Here is a 17,144-nt window from a genome sequence, read left to right on the forward strand (position 1 = left end):
CTCTGGTAAACAATACCTCTTGATCCAGGTGAGATCAGGCCAAATTCCAGGTAAGAAGCCTCCAAGGGGAAAAGAAATCATCAAAGGCCAGGCTGGGGGTCTTTGTAGAAATAGGAGCGCCATCCGTGCTTTGGCATTAGAGATAAGAGTGGTTCAAAAAAATCAAATGAAATACATCCATATGGACCTCAGGTGCTTTTTGACACCACATTAATCACCTTCCTCGTGTTTACTGTTACTCCATCATGGTCTGACTATAGGTGAGGTTGGCTGGAGATCAATTGCAGAGAGGAAGTAAACCTCTATTTACAGACTGCAAGAGTTCTCCCTGTTTATAGCAGAGAATGCACTTGATAGGAAAAAGTAATCATAGGTCATTATGATTATTCTTCAGTTTGTCAAAACATCCCATCTGGTAGAAGTGCGTGAAGTGCCAACAATTATTAGCCCTTTTCAAAATTGTGTGTGAGTTGTCTGCTGAAAACCGTATGTGAGTTCTGAATTCCAAGCTTTAGAATCTCAGCTTTATCACCTACTAGCTGTGAGATGTTAGGGTGGTTTTTTAACTTCTCTGAGATTCAACTTTTACTAAATCATACCTATTTTATTTTAAATGAGGATGAAATTAAATATTGCATAGAAAGGGCATAGATTAAGCTCAATAAACATTCATATGCCCTCTCCTTCAATCGGGTGTCATTTGACAGAGCTAGGGGTGAGGAAGAAAGGAAGAAGGTGAAAAAAATAGAAGAATTTGTTTAAAAACGGGAGGAGGTGAGCGGATCACGAGGTCAGGAGATCGAGACCATCCTGGCTAACATGGTGAAACCCCGTCTCTACTAAAAATACAAAAACTCAGCCGGGCGCGGTGGCAGGCACCTGTAGTCCCAGCTACTTGGGAGGCTGAGGCAGGAGAATGGCATGAACTCAGGAGGCGGAGCTTGCAGTGAGCCGAGATAGCGTCACTGCACTCCAGCTTGGGTGACACAGCGAGACTCCGTCTCAAAAAAAAAAAACAAAAAAAAAAACGGGAGGAATTGTTAAGGACTGTTGCAAAAGGAACTAAAGCCACTTTGGCCATTAGCAGTTGATGGAATCTAGTGATAAATATCAGTTGCACCCAACAATTAGAGGTGGGTGGAACTGTATATCTTCTTCTCCCACAACCTGGCTACTTGGTGGTAACAAGGAAAGCAAGTCTCAGACCCAATTCTACCGCATTCTACCGCATTCTAACATTGACCAGCAGTCAGGTCCCCAAACAATACAAGCTGATTCTGTAATCTTAGAGTGTTCCACTCTCAGTCATTTAAGGCAATCTGATAAGTCTGTTGCATGAAAAATTTACACTAAGGCATATGCATCAAACATTCTGACAGCAGAGTCAGTGCCCACATCTTTCACCATGCATGAGGTACAGAGAATAAATGAACTCTCAGGCCTGGAGCACCTATCTGAAGGTAGTAGGCTACTGGGCTCACCAGATTCTTATACTCCTTTCATGCCAGGACAGATGTGTCTTTACGAATTTTCTAGCCAGTCATTTAGAGTGAACACCACTTATTTCACCAACAAAAAAATGTTTTACCATTCTTTATGCTAATTAACCAACTTTCAGATACAGGCTTAGAATTGAGAGAACTGAAGTATTTTCTATTTCTTCCTCTATGGCATACATTCTTGAATGAAGGTCTTTCAGTGTTCACTAATGTAGACTACAGTTAACTTGCATTCACATATATACGTCACACAATCAACACTGAAGTATTTGAAGGGAAATTATAGGCACTATAACAAGACAGGCAGAAGACTGGAAAGGACTATATTATCTTTAGGGGAAAGCTGAAGAAAAATGGGAAATTGCAGTCACTTGTTTAGACAGGAACAGACAGTACTCCCTCAGATCTGAATGATTTCCATCTCATGGCTTGTTTATTATAATCCTGTTTTTTGGCCAGAAAATGACTTAATTCCCACTCAAATTTGCTCATTCCACCACCATTCCCCTCAGTCTTCAAGAGACATTTCTGATACAAAAAATTCCCCAATAGACTTGAAGCTTCAGAGCTAGGATAGCAAGAATCCATAAAGACCATGAAATTATATACCTACATCTGCATGTCTTTCAAATTCTAGTTTGCTAGGTACACTTGGATAGCTAACATTCCACGTTAGGTAATACTTTTCTCAGCCTCTACTCTCCCTCTAACTTTCCCCATTATCTTGGCAGAAAGACCTTGGGCTTCATCTATAGGCAGATTTTGAACAAAGCATGGAGGTGTTGGGATTGGGAAGCCAGCACACACACTGAACCTCTCAGTATAGCCAAAGGTGATGGAGACACTAGTAGATGTAGACTTCACTCTCCCTCCATTGCATAGTCAAACACCTGCATTTAATTATTGTCATTTATCTGCCAATTATGAAAAACCACACTAGGTTAGGAGCCAAGCGCCTGGATTCAAGCCTCAGTTCTGTCATTCACAGCTGGGTGTGTTTGGCTAAATCACCCAAGGCTTCTCAAGCCCAATTTCCTAATCTGTCAAATGGGGCTAGTGGGTCCACCCTGACTCACAGGGTAGTCACTGGATTGAATGGCAGATTGGGCAGATTTTGCTTTGTAAATTATAAAAGGATTTATGGGTACAAAGAAGCATTTGTATCAATTATGTACATACACCCAATTATTTCTTGTGAACATACCTTTTCAAGTAGATTTTAAGATTCTAGAAAGGAAGACTACAAGCTATATACTTTGCAATAACTAACAGTGCCATGCACCTACTGGTACTTAATGTATAAATGAAATAATGAGATTCTTTTTTTCTGAAAATAAGGCAGGGACTTGGCTTAATATCATATAGTATGCCTAGGAAAAACATTCAACATCATTATTCATCAAAAAGTTATTGAAGACCTATTGCATTTAAAGTTCTGTGTAGGGCCTTGAACATAGGATAAGTAAGATGTGCCTCTGTCTTCAGAAAATTAAGTGGAATAAACAACTAAAAGAGGTAAGAGGAAAGTCCATACTAAACACAAACAAAAGGTTGCCAACTCACCCCATAAAGTGTTGGGGGTGGACATGAGGAGAGGAAGGAAGAGCTTCATACAGAAGGTGACACATGAACTGAGTCTTGAAAGATGAAAGAGTACTAGGTCTAAATGTTTAGCTTTCATCCAAAACTTATAGGTTGAAACTAAATCCCTATGTAATGGTATTAAGAGGTAGGCATTTGGGGATGTGACTAAGTCATGGGGGTAGAGACCCCATGAATGGAATTAATGCACTTATAAAAGAGGCCCACGAGGCCTGTTTACTCTTCCCCCATGTAAGGATGCAGTGGGAAGTTGCCACCTAGTGTATGAAAAAAGCAGGTTCTTACCAAACCTTGCAGGTGCCTTGATCTTGGACTTCCCAGCCTTCAGAACCTTGAGGAATAAGTTTCTGTTATAAAAGCGGCCCAAACAGACTTAGACAGAGGGCATTTAACACCAAGGCATCATGTCCTCACTCATAAGTGGGAGCTGAACAATGTGGACACATGGACACAGGGAGGTGAACATCACACACTGGGGCCTGTCGGGGGGTGGGGGGCTGGGGGAGGGATAGCATTAGGAGAAATACCTAATGTAGATGACAGGTTGATGGGTGCAGCAAACCACCATGGCAGGTGTATACCTATGTGACAAACCTCCACGTTCTGCACATGTACCCCAAAACTTAAAGTATAAAAAAAAATCACTAAGGCATCCAGAGGGCAAGGGCACTCTGTTCAAGAGGAATAATTTGAGCACAAAAGAAATAGAGTGAGGCCAAAGGGTTACCAGTCATTTGTACGGCCAATGAGTAGGGAGCAAGGTGGGGATGTGGTCTGAAAGAGGTGAAACTAGAAAAGAAAATCTTTTCCCACTCTTAGTTTCTAAGAAAGGAGATTTTTCCTACTCACACTCCTGAATTTCATGCCCTTTATTTTCTCCACCCTTGAGGAGGTGCAGTGTCTTCTGCCTGGCAAACTGGGAAGGAGTAGACGGGCATGTTCTGCTCAGCCCCATCCTCCTTCTTTCTCTTGGGCTTGGGAACGTCTGCCACATGGAAGCCTCTGCTCCTCGGTGCCCCAGTCCATATGCCTGGGACAGCAGGTGACTCTGCCTAATTTAGGGGGTCAGGTAACCAGCCCATTTGGCTCTCATTCTAAGTTGTGTTCTCCAGTGTAGCCTGGATCTGTAATAAAGTTGATGTTGTGGCCCAGTCATCACCCTTTGTTTTATTTTGCAATTCATTCAGAGCCCGTGTGTCTTGGGTGCCCCCCGGGTAGATCAAGGCCGGAATATGGAGGGCTTGGAATGTTCTGCCCAGGAGTCCAGAATCACATGGCACAAAAAGTCTCTACCATGATGAGCATAAGACGAGATGCCTGCAAAAGGAAATAATACCGGCAGCCTTAGTAGAAAGAGCATGGACTTGGGTTTCAGGAGAACCAGGAGCCAGTCCTAGCTCTGTCACTAACCATCTGCATGACTTTGGGCAAGTCACTTAAACTTTCCAGCCTTTTCTCCTCACCTGTATGGTGAGTTGGGTTACCAAAATTGCTAAGGGCCCTCTCAAATTATGTAAACTTTTAAAAAGAGAGGATTTCCTAACAGGAGGAAGTTTTGACACAAGGGTACATTGAACACTGGGACAGATTGTGGAATTTCTTTCCTTAAAGATGTGGAAGAAGCAGCTGGTTTAGGATCACATGTAGACAAGCAATTTAACATGTATGTATGTTAGGTACTCTATTATGAACATATTGCACTATCTCATTTCATCCTCATGCAAACCCATGAAATAGACAATGTTATCGTTCAAATTTTACCGAGAAAGAAACTGAGGCTCAGAGGAGTTAGGTAACTTGTCCAGAGCCTACAAATAATAAGCGCCAGTACTAGGTTTTAAACATGGGCAGTCTGGCACCACAGCCGCACTTGCTAGCACTACACTGCACCACCTTGTGCTTAGGGGCAGCTCTGGGCCCTTTCCCAAGAGCCCATCGTGATCCATGGTGTCTCTGGAGGGACCCATTTGCAGCTTCTCAGACACGTGCAAAAGGCAGGTGCTTGGCTAGTGTGAGAAACCAAACTCTTTTGGCTCTCTCTTAGCTCTGTGCCCTGCGTTTTGACATTCAGGGGTGAGAAGCATTTGTTTGGCAATTAATAATACAGTGCCTTGTGACATCTCTTGTTCTGATGTCTTTATTGTTTTCCAGTTTCTATGTGCTTATGATTTTTCTCCCTCCTTAATATTGATTGTATATTGATCATATGTCAGGCACTGTTCTACATACTTTAAGTATGTTATTTCACTTAATACTCACAATAACACTGCAGGATAGGTACTATTATTATTCCCAATTTACAGCTGAGGAAACTAAGGTACAGAGGGAAAGATACTATTATACTGCCCGTAGGACAATGACACTGACAGCATATACTAGGCCTTCAATAAACATTTGCAAATGGATTGATTGAGTCAAGGGTCATATATTTCAAGGATTCCCTTTGCCCAGGTCCTTCTATAGTCTTCTATTTATTCTCTGCTTACCCCAGTTTTTACTATGTTTCCTTTACAGACTGTGTCTAAGACGCCATTTGAAGACTGGAACAGCCGTACGAGTGTGGGTTATTCCTGGAAACCTGTTCTAGTAGGCACTGGAGAAGCCACAGGAGCCTCTCAATACAGAATAGACACACTTTGCACTCAATAATAATGCACTAATTGACGAATATATTGATGGAGTGTTGGTTTGCTTCACAATCTGCTGGTAAACATATTAATTTTTGGGTGAATTTCAGGCCTTATAGGTAAAATTTGTTTTTGCTTTTTCCATTTATTTTCAATCCTCTAATTTTTGGCTTTCTTTGCTACTTAGAAGCAGAAGTGGAAGAAACTAAAATCAGCAGAACGAGGGCTGCATGCAGGTAGACACACTTTTCTGAATGTGTGTGTGTGTGTGTGTGTGTGTATACATACATACATATTTCTTAGGTTGGAGAAAAATACCTTTCCCCTCTATCTCTTGGATATTGTATGAACTGTATCTCAATTCCAAAGCCACAATTCCCATTTTTCCTTTGGGATCTGACAAGAGTTTCATCCTCTCCAGTGGGGATGCATCCACTGTGGACATGCCAGTCTACCCTAGCATTACACTTTGTAAACCAACACGATCTGACCGTAGCTGGGACAACAACCTATAGTGACAATAACGGCAACTTACACAAATTAGGACTAGAGAGATTTTCAAACTGATGTCCATTCATCCTACGCCCAGCACCTCTTGTATCTTGGCATACAAGCACCTCTTCTATCAGCAATTTAACATGTATGTATGAGCTTGTATCAAAGGACACAGGCACCTCTTGTATCCCTTGTGGACAAACTCCTTAGTTTTTAATTTAAAACATTAAGCAAAAATAAACACAATAGGCTTTTTGCCTCTTCATTGCCGATCTTCTTCAGTGAACACTCTGCTCCAAGTTGTAGTTAAAGAAATCTCAAATTCAATCTTGGGCATATTTCCTTTGGCTTCATTTGTGACACGTCTCTAAATAAATATCAGCATTTTGCAACTTTGAAAAATATCAGGAATGCACATTTCTCCATAAAACCCAGGAAATTCTAAGTATTAGAGCATGAGCCATAACTCCATGACCCTTTATGTGGAGGATTAGTGGGCATGGCCTCCCTCCAGCGCATGCTTAGGCCTCTCCATATCGGGTGGTACACATGGCCATCTGGATAGAAGCAACATCGGCTTAGCAGCAACTGCTGTGAGAACTCTGAATTTCAACTCTGGGAGACTCACATTTTTGAACAGTACATTGTCCTGGAATGTACACTCATGCCACCTGTACTCGCTGGTATGAAGGAAACATGGGTACATTGAATGCACTAAGGAAAGGTGATCCTTGCCCACACAGTCTTGTGGCACAAGTGGGAGCTATGTTAGAAATTTTTCAAGAATGCAGTTCATAGTGGTGAGATCTGGTCAGGCAATCTATGTATTTCCTGGGATAGAGCATAAATACAGTCCACCCATGGTAAAAATCAGAGGCAGGCAAAAAATAATGAGGAAGCCATTCACAGAAGAGGAAGCACAAATAGCTGCTAAACATACGACAAAATGAACAATCACAGTGGTTATCAGGGAAATTATAGGGAAAACTGCAATAGGTTACCATTTTATGCCAAAGTGTATGAATGGGCATTACATGTCTGATACTACCAAGTGATGGTGCGGATATTGAACAATGGGAAATCTTATGCCCTGCTGGTGGGAGTACACATTGGTTCAATTACTTTAGAGAAAAATTTGGCATTATTTAGTCAAGGTGCAAATGCGCATTTGCTATGCTCCAGGTAGTTTTCTATTAGAGCAAATCCCACACAAGCGCGCAAGGAGATATACACATGGATATTTGGAGAAAGATTGTTAAAACAAAACAATGAAAACAACCTGGTGTTCATCAACAGTGCATACCGAAACTGCACACCTTCATGTAATTGTTACAACGGGGGTGGGGGGAAAGCGAGGGGAAATGAACAAGTGCTACGTGCATCAACGAGGATGAAGCTCACAAAATGTTAGAAAAAAATCTACTTGTAGACTAATAAAGACAATATTTTATTTCTAATATGAAGCTTAAAAGTAGACAAAATATCATATATTTCTCTCACACATGCACACATATATACAATAAAAAGCATAAATATATGTATGAGAATAAAAAACACAAAATTCAGAACAGTGAGTTCTTCTGGAACAGAGAGCACACTTGGGGAAGGATACACAGAAAGTTACCTACTGCACTGATGACTTCTACTTCTTAAGCTAGGTGGTTATTGATTGTATTCGTCTTTATATAATTTTGTATGTCTTAAATATTTTATAATACATTTTAAAATGTTATTTTGAGGTGTCAAAGAATTTCAGAGCTAGAAAGGCCTTAGAAATCATCTAGTTCAACTTTTACACTGTTGGTGGGACTGTAAACTAGTTCAACCCTTGTGGAAGTCAGTGTGGCGATTCCTCAGGGATCTAGAACTAGAAATTCCATTCGACCCAGCCATCCCATTACTGGGTATATACCCAAAGGACTATAAATCATGCTGCTATAAAGACACATGCACACGTATGTTTATTGCGGCACTATTCACAATAGCAAAGACTTGGAACCAACCCAAATGTCCAACAATGATAGACTGGATTAAGAAAATGTGGCATATATACACCATGGAATACTATGCAGCCATAAAAAATGATGAGTTCATGTCCTTTGTAGGGACATGGATGAAATTGGAAATCATCATTCTCAGTAAACTATCGCAAGAACAAAAAACCAAACACCGCATATTCTCACTCATAGGTGGGAATTGAACAATGAGAACACGTGGACACAGGAAGGGGAACATCACACTTCGGGGACTGTTGTGGGGTGGGGGGAGGGGGCAAGGATAGCATTGGGAGATATACCTAATGCTAGATGACGAGTTGGTGGGTGCAGCGCACCAGCATGGCACATGTATACATATGTAACTTACCTGCACATTGCGCACATGTACCATAAAACCTAAAGTATAATAATAATAATAATTAAAAAAAAAGAAAAAAAAAAAAGAAATCATCTAGTTCAACAACCTCATTTTAAACACAATGACAAATAACTAAAATCAGGAAAGAGGAGGTACAACTGATGCCACAGAAACACAAAGGATTATAAAGGCTGTTATTAACACTTATATACCAGCAAATTAGATAACCTAGAAACAGCAGATACATTCTTAGAAACAGGTTATATAAGGTTAAATTCTTATAACCTACCCAGAGTCAATCATGAGGAAGTAGAAAATCTGAACAGACCTATAATTAGTAAGGAGATTGAGTCAGTAATCAAAAATCTCTCAACAAAGAAAAGCCCAAAACAAGATGGCTTCATGGGAGAATTCTACCAAACGTTCAAAGAAGAATTAACACCAATCCTTGTCAAACTCATCCAAAGTATTGAAGAAGAGGGAACACTTCCAAACTGATGTTATGAGGCCAGCATTAACCTAATACCAAAGCCAGACAAGGATACTACCAGAAAAAAAAAACTATAGGCCAGTATCTCTGATGGATATTGATGTAAAAACTCACAAGAAAATACTAGAGAATGGCATACAATAGCACATTTAAAGAATTATACGTTTATAATCACGTGGGATTTATCTGTGGGATGCAAGGACAGTTCAACATAAAAAATTCTGAAATATAATACACCACATCAAAAGAACAGAGGACAAAAATGACATGATTATCTCAGTTAATCCAGAAAAAACATTTCACAAAATTTAACAGCTTTCATAATAAAAACATTCAAGACACTAGTAATAGAAGAAAACTACTCAACATAATAAAGTCATATATGAAAAGCACACAGCTAACATCATACTCAATTATGGATACATAGAGAACTCCTACAACTCAATAACAAAAACCAAATAACTCAAAAAAAGATCAAAGGACTTCACAGACATTTACCTAAAGAAAATAAACAAATGACCAACAGCATATTCACAGATGCTCAACATCACTAATCATTAGGAAAATGCAAAGCAAAACCAGAGTGAGATATTACCTCACCCCCATTAGGATGGCCACCATAAAAAAAAAAAGAAAAACAAATGTTGATGAGGATGTAGAGTAATTGGAGCCCTTGTTCCAATTGTAACACGAGAAGAAACAGGCTTCACCAGTGCAATCCTGAAGACAAAACACTGTTGGTGGGATTGTAAAATAGCATGATGGAAAACAGTATAGAGATTACTTGAAAAATTAAAAATAGAATTACCATATGATTCAGCAATCCCACTTCTGAGTATTTTTACAAAAGAACTGAAAACAGGATCTCAAAGAGACATTTGCACACCCATATTCATTGTAGCATTCTTCATAATTGCCAAGATGTGGAAGCAACCTAAATGCCATCGATAGAATGAATGGATAAAGAAAATGTGGCATATACACAAAATGGAATATCATTCAGCTTTTAAAAAGAAGGAAATCCTAGCACATGCTACAGTAAGGTTCATACCTTAAAGACATTATGTTAAATGAAATCAGCCAATCACAAAAAAAACAAATATTGCCTGATTCCACTTCTGTGAAGTGTCTAAAGTAATCAAACTCATAGAAACAGAAAGTCAAATGGTGGTTGCCAGAGGCTGGGGACACAGGGAACCAGGAGCTATTCAATGGGTATAGGGTTTCAATCATGCCGGATGAACATTCTAGAGCTCTGTTTGTTATACAACAATGTGCATAGCATATAGTTAACAATACTGTACACTAGAAAGTGGTTAAGAGGGTAAGCTTATGTGTTTTCTGGCTGCAATTTAGACAAAAAACATGATGAAAGCAAGGGCCAGAGTGACGGGATGACATGCCCACCATCAGGAAGTTGGCCAAATCCAGATCATTGGCCTTTTTCCTGCCTCTTGCCACCTCCTCTTGTCCTGATTTCTGTTTTATTTGTAACAGCATTTCAGAAATGTGAGATAGGCTTTAGAGATGATTGCTCTAGAAGAGAATCAATTCTTTGTTGAACCGTGATGTCTCCACTTTAAATGTTTACCTATATCTTTGTGGTTTGCTCCTTACACTTCAACTGGCTTTTAAATTGAGTTTGTGGTTGTATTGTAAATAATTATACATTAATATTGCACTGAGCTTTTGCTGCCTTTCAAGCATGGAGCTCAAGGTCCTTCTGAGGCAGTTAAAATTCAGGATTTGCTTACCAGATGAAATGGAAGCTACATTATGGGGAGAAAAATTTGAGACCTAGAAAGGGTAAAGAACTTATCTAACATTACAATGCCATTTTTGTTTGGAGGGGAACAAGTTTCAAGTTTAAATCATTTAAAGCTTCTCCATCCGCCCCTCAGGTCACAGGACAATGACTTGCTTCACACTTTAGCTGTAGAAAGTAATTAAAATGTAGGAAATAGAGAAGGTTTAATACCAGTGGGCCCACTTTTGCCCTTGGAAATGCCCTCCTCCCCACCAGCCTGTGTTCTACTCTGACCACATTTCCCTGGCTCTGACACCTTTCTGCATATTTTCATCACTTTGGGGTAACAGACTTTGAGATAAGCGGGAGCATGGGAAACAGTCCCCAGAGGAGGAATTTCTGCTTGTTGAAAATGAGAAGCGCCCGCAAATGGAAGTTAACAGCAAAAGGTGTCCTGAGTCATCATTCAGTCCTTGCTGTGGCAGTCATAATTCATGATTTCCTGAGCCCTTCATAGGTTCCTGAGAATAACGACGGCTGCCTCCTTAGGCATCCATTTGCCAAGCACGGGGCACAGCTGGGCAGACAGCCCCCCTCTGGGAATTGGAGCTGGGCATCTGGTCAGCTGGCCTCCTGGTTCTCCTCAGGTTCTTGGCTGAGAAAGCAGAGGCTGCCAGTTCTTTATACCAACTTCCCTGATTATATGCTTTTTTTTTCCGTGAACATGTCTAAGCAGGGTTCCAGAAAAAAAATGTAACTCTGCAACACACAGAGAGGGCAGACAGCTAGCACAGGGGGTTCTGGGCTGGAGGCTTCTCCAAGGCCCTGCTGCCTAGCCACAGACAAGTGGCCTGAGCCCCCGGAGCCCTGGGCCTCTGAGAGTTGTCCGCTGGGTGCCTGTTGAGCCCCTGGATCTCTGTGTTTGGGGCTCCCTACTGGCCGGGGACTCTCGCCTTGCATTTCTTGCCCTGGGTTGTGTTGATCCGCCTCTGGGCCTCCCGTCTGACCTCTGGGGCCTGGGTGTTGGCCCAGATTTATGACCCTGAGCTTCTTTTTATCTCTTCGGGAAGTAAACGTTTTGGTTGGGAAGTTTTTCAATTTCCTCCTGGCCTGGACAAAACCGCTCATATTTCCAAGGGCAAGATTCCCCTCTCCTCACAGGTCCTTGTGCCCTGAAGTGTAATTAGGAGCCTCACTCCACCTGCAGACAGGCTCCTGCAAATGCTTTGATGGTGGTGACCACGACAAAGACAGCAGGCTGCTCTATGCTTACCCAAACCTCACATTCGCAGAGTAGAGTTATTGGTTTTTTTTTTTTTAGCAGCCGTAGACACAAGCCACTTCCCTGCAGGCCTCCTCCTCTGATTCCCAAAGGAAAAGACCTTTCCAAAATGTATATGAGAGGCAGGGGCACAAGTTCTTGAAGCTGGATGACCATTGATTGCCTTCCCCTAAGTGTGCCCTACAAGACAATTACAAACTCTCTTGAGCCACAGTCTCTCAGGAGAGGGCTAGAAACCAATACTTTTACCAAGTGTCCCAGGTCCTTCTGCTGCACCCGAAACCTTTAGAACCACTGCTGTAGAAACTGTGCAGCAGATGGAATGGCGCGAAGCGAATCTTAGTCCTCTTGCTTTTAATCCCCTTGAAACCCTATAGCATTGTTCTCAAGAAAAGAACATGAACCCAGGAGAGTTCAGCCATGTCACATGTTGGGCCTCTCACCAATAACAGTGCTCCATGGTTTTATTTATTTTTTTTGCCGAAAGTTTTCATCCAATTACACACACATCTTTTTTTTTTCCTCCACAGTGTCCCGTCCTTCCAACTCCCATACTCACCCTCCCAAGCAGTTTCCCTCTTAGCCTGGTCCCCGACACGATGTCATTTGAAAGTCAGGGCATCCCTTTTATACCGTCGTGAATATCTTCCAATCTGATGGGTCCTTTTATCCTGAAACGCTTCACCCGCTTTCCACCCCAGCATAACTTCACCCACCACTGAAGTACCGCCAGCCGGCTCAGGAGGGTGAGCGGCAGCTGTTGCCTTGTTTAGGGCAGGAAGTGAAGAAGAACATGATATTCAATTAAAACTGCAGGGGGAATTCAGAGAGACAGCAGGGTCTAATGGAGACTGATGGCCTGGGAGACCAGCCGGTCTGAGTTCCATTCCCATCTCTGCCACCGGCTCACGGGGGTGACCTTGGGTCTGTCACTAAAACTTTCTGGGCCTTCGTTTCATCTGAAAAATGGTAGTGATGATACCTGCATCCTCACAGGAATAGTTATGAGGATTAGGGAGATTAGAAAAATACACAGGGCTCTTTTGATCCCTTCAAAGTCAGCAGTGAAGGATGGATGGATGCAGAAAGCGGTCTTAGGCTAAGTAGAATTGGCTGCCAACAACAGGATGTGATTTGAGGTGTAATCAAAAGTCGGCCGGCACTGAGATAGCTCCCCTAGCAGCCTGTGAGCTGCTCTGAAATCCCACTGCTGGACTGGAGAGCCAGGTTAAAACACAAATGTGACAAGTCGGAGCAATAACATACCATCAGCCTTTGTATGAGTTAGCTGGAGTAGGTTGCTGGTTTCCCAGGAGAAAAAAAAAAATGGGCCCTGAGTGATTGAGGCCCTAGAACAGGTAACTATGACTGGCAGAGAGTTTAGATACAAAGAATGCAAGAGCTCAGAGTCAGGGGAACTGTGGTTAGGGACTTTGTGGGGAGTGGAGTGGTGTGAGGAGAGTGCCAGAGCCATGGAGAATGTTAATTACAGAAGCTGATTTTCAAAGTACTACAATAGGCCCGGTGCGGTAGCTCACACCTGTAATCCTAGCACTTTGGGAGGCCAAGGCAGGCAGATCACTTGAGGCCAGGAGTTCAAGGCCAGCCTGACCAACATGGCAAAACCCTGTCTCTACTAAAAATACAAAAATTAGCCGGGCATGGTGGCATGCATCTGTGATCCCAGCTACTCAGGAGGCTGAGGCAGGAGAATAGCTTGAACCTGGGAGGCACAGGTTGCAGTGAGCCGAGATTGTGCCATTGCACTCCAGCCTTGGTGACAGAGCAAGACCCTGTCTAAAAAAAAAAAAAACTACAATAAATGTTAGATCATTCATCCCAGTAAGAGCCTTCCCTAGGCAATGTCTGATGTCTGACTTTCATGTAAGACAGCGTAGGCATCCCTTCTTACTAACCTTCGCTCTTTATAAAACTGGCAATGCTACATTATGTGTTCACGACACCAAGAAAAAGCGTTGCCCTCGTGAAAGTGCTATGATGCTGATGATTGCAGCTGTGCGGGCCAGTATTATCATTTCAATTTCAGTCAGTACCCGTTTGTTGAGTGTCATCACACTAGAGAGCATGGTGGGGGAGGAACAGCATGGGATTTGGCGTCCTGGGGCTTAGGTTGGATTCCCAGCTCTGTCACTTTGTTCTGGAACCTTGGATACTTAAGCTTTCAGGGATCCAGTTTCAGCTGGTAAATCGGGATAACAGACCTACCTCACATGCTTTCCAGAGGATCAAATGAGGTGATGCAGCGTGAAAAAGCCATGCTGGATGTGACAGAGGGCTACACAAAGGTGAGCTGCTGTTTCAATCAGGACAGGCTGGGGTCTGCTGCTGTAACAAACAAACAAACAATAACCTGACATTTCAATGGCTGCATGTCAGCCACAAGTCAGCCCAGGGGGCGCTCTGCTCATCAGAGTCACACAGGGACACAGGCTCCTGGAGGAGCCCTTAGCTGCCTGGTCAGGAAAATAGCTGCCTGGTCGGGAAAAAAACATGGTAGAGTCTGCATAGGCTCTGAAAGCTTCTGCTTACCTTTCATTATCCACAGAAAGCCACATGGCCACATCGACTTCCAGTGAGCAGGGAAGTGCCATCCTATCATGTATCAGAAGGAGATAGAGTTGGAATATTTATTCACAGCCTATGACCCGAACAGTTGGTACTCTACAAGGCTGGATAAGATGTAGTCCTTGTCCTCAGACACTTACCAGAGCTCACCTCAAGATCCCTACCCAGGGGTTTTGGAAACATCTCCAGGAAGGTGTACCCTCTTCTTTTTGCCATGGATCCCTGCCCCTGCCTGCCCACCACACGGCCAGGGCCTCATCACTTCTAGCTACCACATTAATGGCTTTGCTAAAAGCAGCTAGAACACCCACCTGCTTCCCTGGCCTCTGCCACTCTGGTTGTAAAATAACTTCCAAGGCCTCTCTTTCGGAGCTTGTGCCTTCCCTTTGTCCTTCACCCAGATGTCAAGGAGAGGTGCCCAGGTGGCCAGGTTCACGACGACCCCCCAGGCTGCAGCTAATTGCATCATGCTTGAATGCAGCTGGGAGGAACAGCTCTTTGCTTGCCCAGAGCCTTTCTTGTACCAGATGTCTGCTGACCTTCCCACAGCCCAAGCTCAGGTCTTACTGCCTTTAGGGAAAGAATGAAACAGGAAAGCTTAGCTCATTCGGTGTCTCTCACCCCAGGTTAGAACCATCTTTCTGTTCTTCTGCTGGAGCAGAGACATCTCTGCAGCTCCCTTCTCCATCACCCAGAGAGTCCTGGCATGGCCTGAGACTCACCAAAGCCTTTTTCTTCCTTCCTCTTGAGTGGTCCCTTCTCCTTGGACACTTTAGTTGGGGTCCTGAAAGAGAGGATGAAAGAGTTTAATGTAATACTATTAGTAATAGCAATAAATATAATAGGTTACCATGTGCTAGGCTCTGTTCTGAGTGCCTTGCATATATTAACTCATTAAATGTTCACAAGAAGCCTATGAAGTAGGTTTTATTAATAGCTCCACTTTAGAAATGAGGAAGAAACAGGCTCAGAGAGGTTAAGTAGGTTGTTCAAGGTCACACAGCTAATATGTGGCAGAGCTGCGATTTAACCAAGACCGTTTAACCAGATCTGTTTTTATCATGGCAATTAGGTCTACAGTGGTTGAGAGAGATGGTTGAGGTTACAGATGGCAAGGGCGCCTTTACTCCTGGTGCTGACAAGATGGCCTTCCTGGTGTATTAGGAGGTCGTGCCTGCCCTCTGCTGGTCGTGAATGAGCATTGCCACTCAGAGTATGTGGACGAGAACCCTCCAGCAAAGCACTTCACAGATATTTCAAAGAGAGTAAACTGGCAAATAAACTTGCAGCTTACATGCAGCAGCGGCATATTGACTATTTCTTTCCGTCTGGTTTGGTGTGTTTTACATTTGTTTTTTTCTCCTGGAAAAAAAAAAAGAGGAACAAAAAGCAAACAGGCAGCTCTCCACCTCTGAGAACAAGCAGAAGAAAACCACAATTATGCAACTATCAAATAACAAGTCTATGTGTTTATTGTCATGGAGATTGTAATGTAGTACTAGATGCCCAAAATGTCATCCTAAACAGATGTAAAGGCACATTTTCGGTCGTTCATAACTAAGTTAGGGTAGTTTCCTAAATTAATCAGGGTATTCTTCCACTGTCGAACGTTGCATGCAAAAAGATTCTTCTTTTAAAAAAGTTCAGCTGTTTTGAATTATCTATGTTCAAATAGAAATTTTGTGTCCTTTCTGATTTGCTGTAGAAAGACAAAGGTGGCCATCTCTGACTAGGCTGCAGCGCAAATCAGCTGGAGACATAGCACATAGCACATTACAGGGACTCAAGAGTTTTGGGCTCATAGTAGTGACTACTCTTAAGGGGACAATCTGGCTTCTTCAAAGGCCCCCAGCCAGGAGGACCCCTTCAGACAGGTCAGTCCTGCCCACTAAATCTTTATGGGGAGGGGAGTAAAAGGGAGAGGAAACTGCCACAAAAATCTAATCCTGAAAGCTGTCCCTGGGGATTAACCAGCTGGAGCCCAGTATTAGTTCTCACACTACTATAAAGAACACCTGAGATTGGGTAATTTATAAAGGAAAGAGGTTTAATTGACTCAGAGTTTCACATGGCTGGGAAGGCCTCAGGAAACTTACAATCATGGCAGGAGGTGAAGGGGAAGCAAGTCACGTCTTACTTGGTGGCAGGAGAGGGAGAGATAGGGAGTAAATTTATAATCATGGCAGGAGGTGAAGGGGAAGCAAGGCACGTCTTACCTGGCAGCAGGGGAGGGCAAGAGAGCAAATAGGGAAGTGCTACTTTTAAAACAAATCTCATGAGAACTCACTCATGATCACAAGAACACCGTGGGGGAAACCTCCCCCATGATCCAGTCACCTCCTACTGGGTCCCTCCTTGAATTACAATTTGAGATGAGATTTGGGTGAGGACACAGAGCCAAACCATATCAAGCCCCTTGTAACAGGTACGTGACCTGAGGAGTCATGGCCTCTGAAGGTTG

The 17,144-nt window shown here is 42.7% G+C and overlaps 1 long non-coding RNA gene across 1 annotated transcript in view; it reads left to right on the forward strand.

Moving 5' to 3' along the window:
- LOC129037439 (uncharacterized) overlaps window positions 1-5,844 on the forward strand; it is a 149,229-nt gene extending 143,385 nt beyond the window's left edge. Inside the window, exon 3 of the long non-coding RNA XR_008502809.1 lies at window positions 5,616-5,844. This is a non-coding gene — a long non-coding RNA (uncharacterized LOC129037439). The remainder of the gene's footprint in view (window positions 1-5,615) is intronic.
- The last annotated feature ends 11,300 nt before the right edge of the window (window positions 5,845-17,144 follow it).

The sequence above is a fragment of the Pongo pygmaeus genome, chromosome 4, assembly GCF_028885625.2.
Source record: "Pongo pygmaeus isolate AG05252 chromosome 4, NHGRI_mPonPyg2-v2.0_pri, whole genome shotgun sequence".
Classification (NCBI taxonomy): Eukaryota; Metazoa; Chordata; class Mammalia; order Primates; family Hominidae; genus Pongo; species Pongo pygmaeus.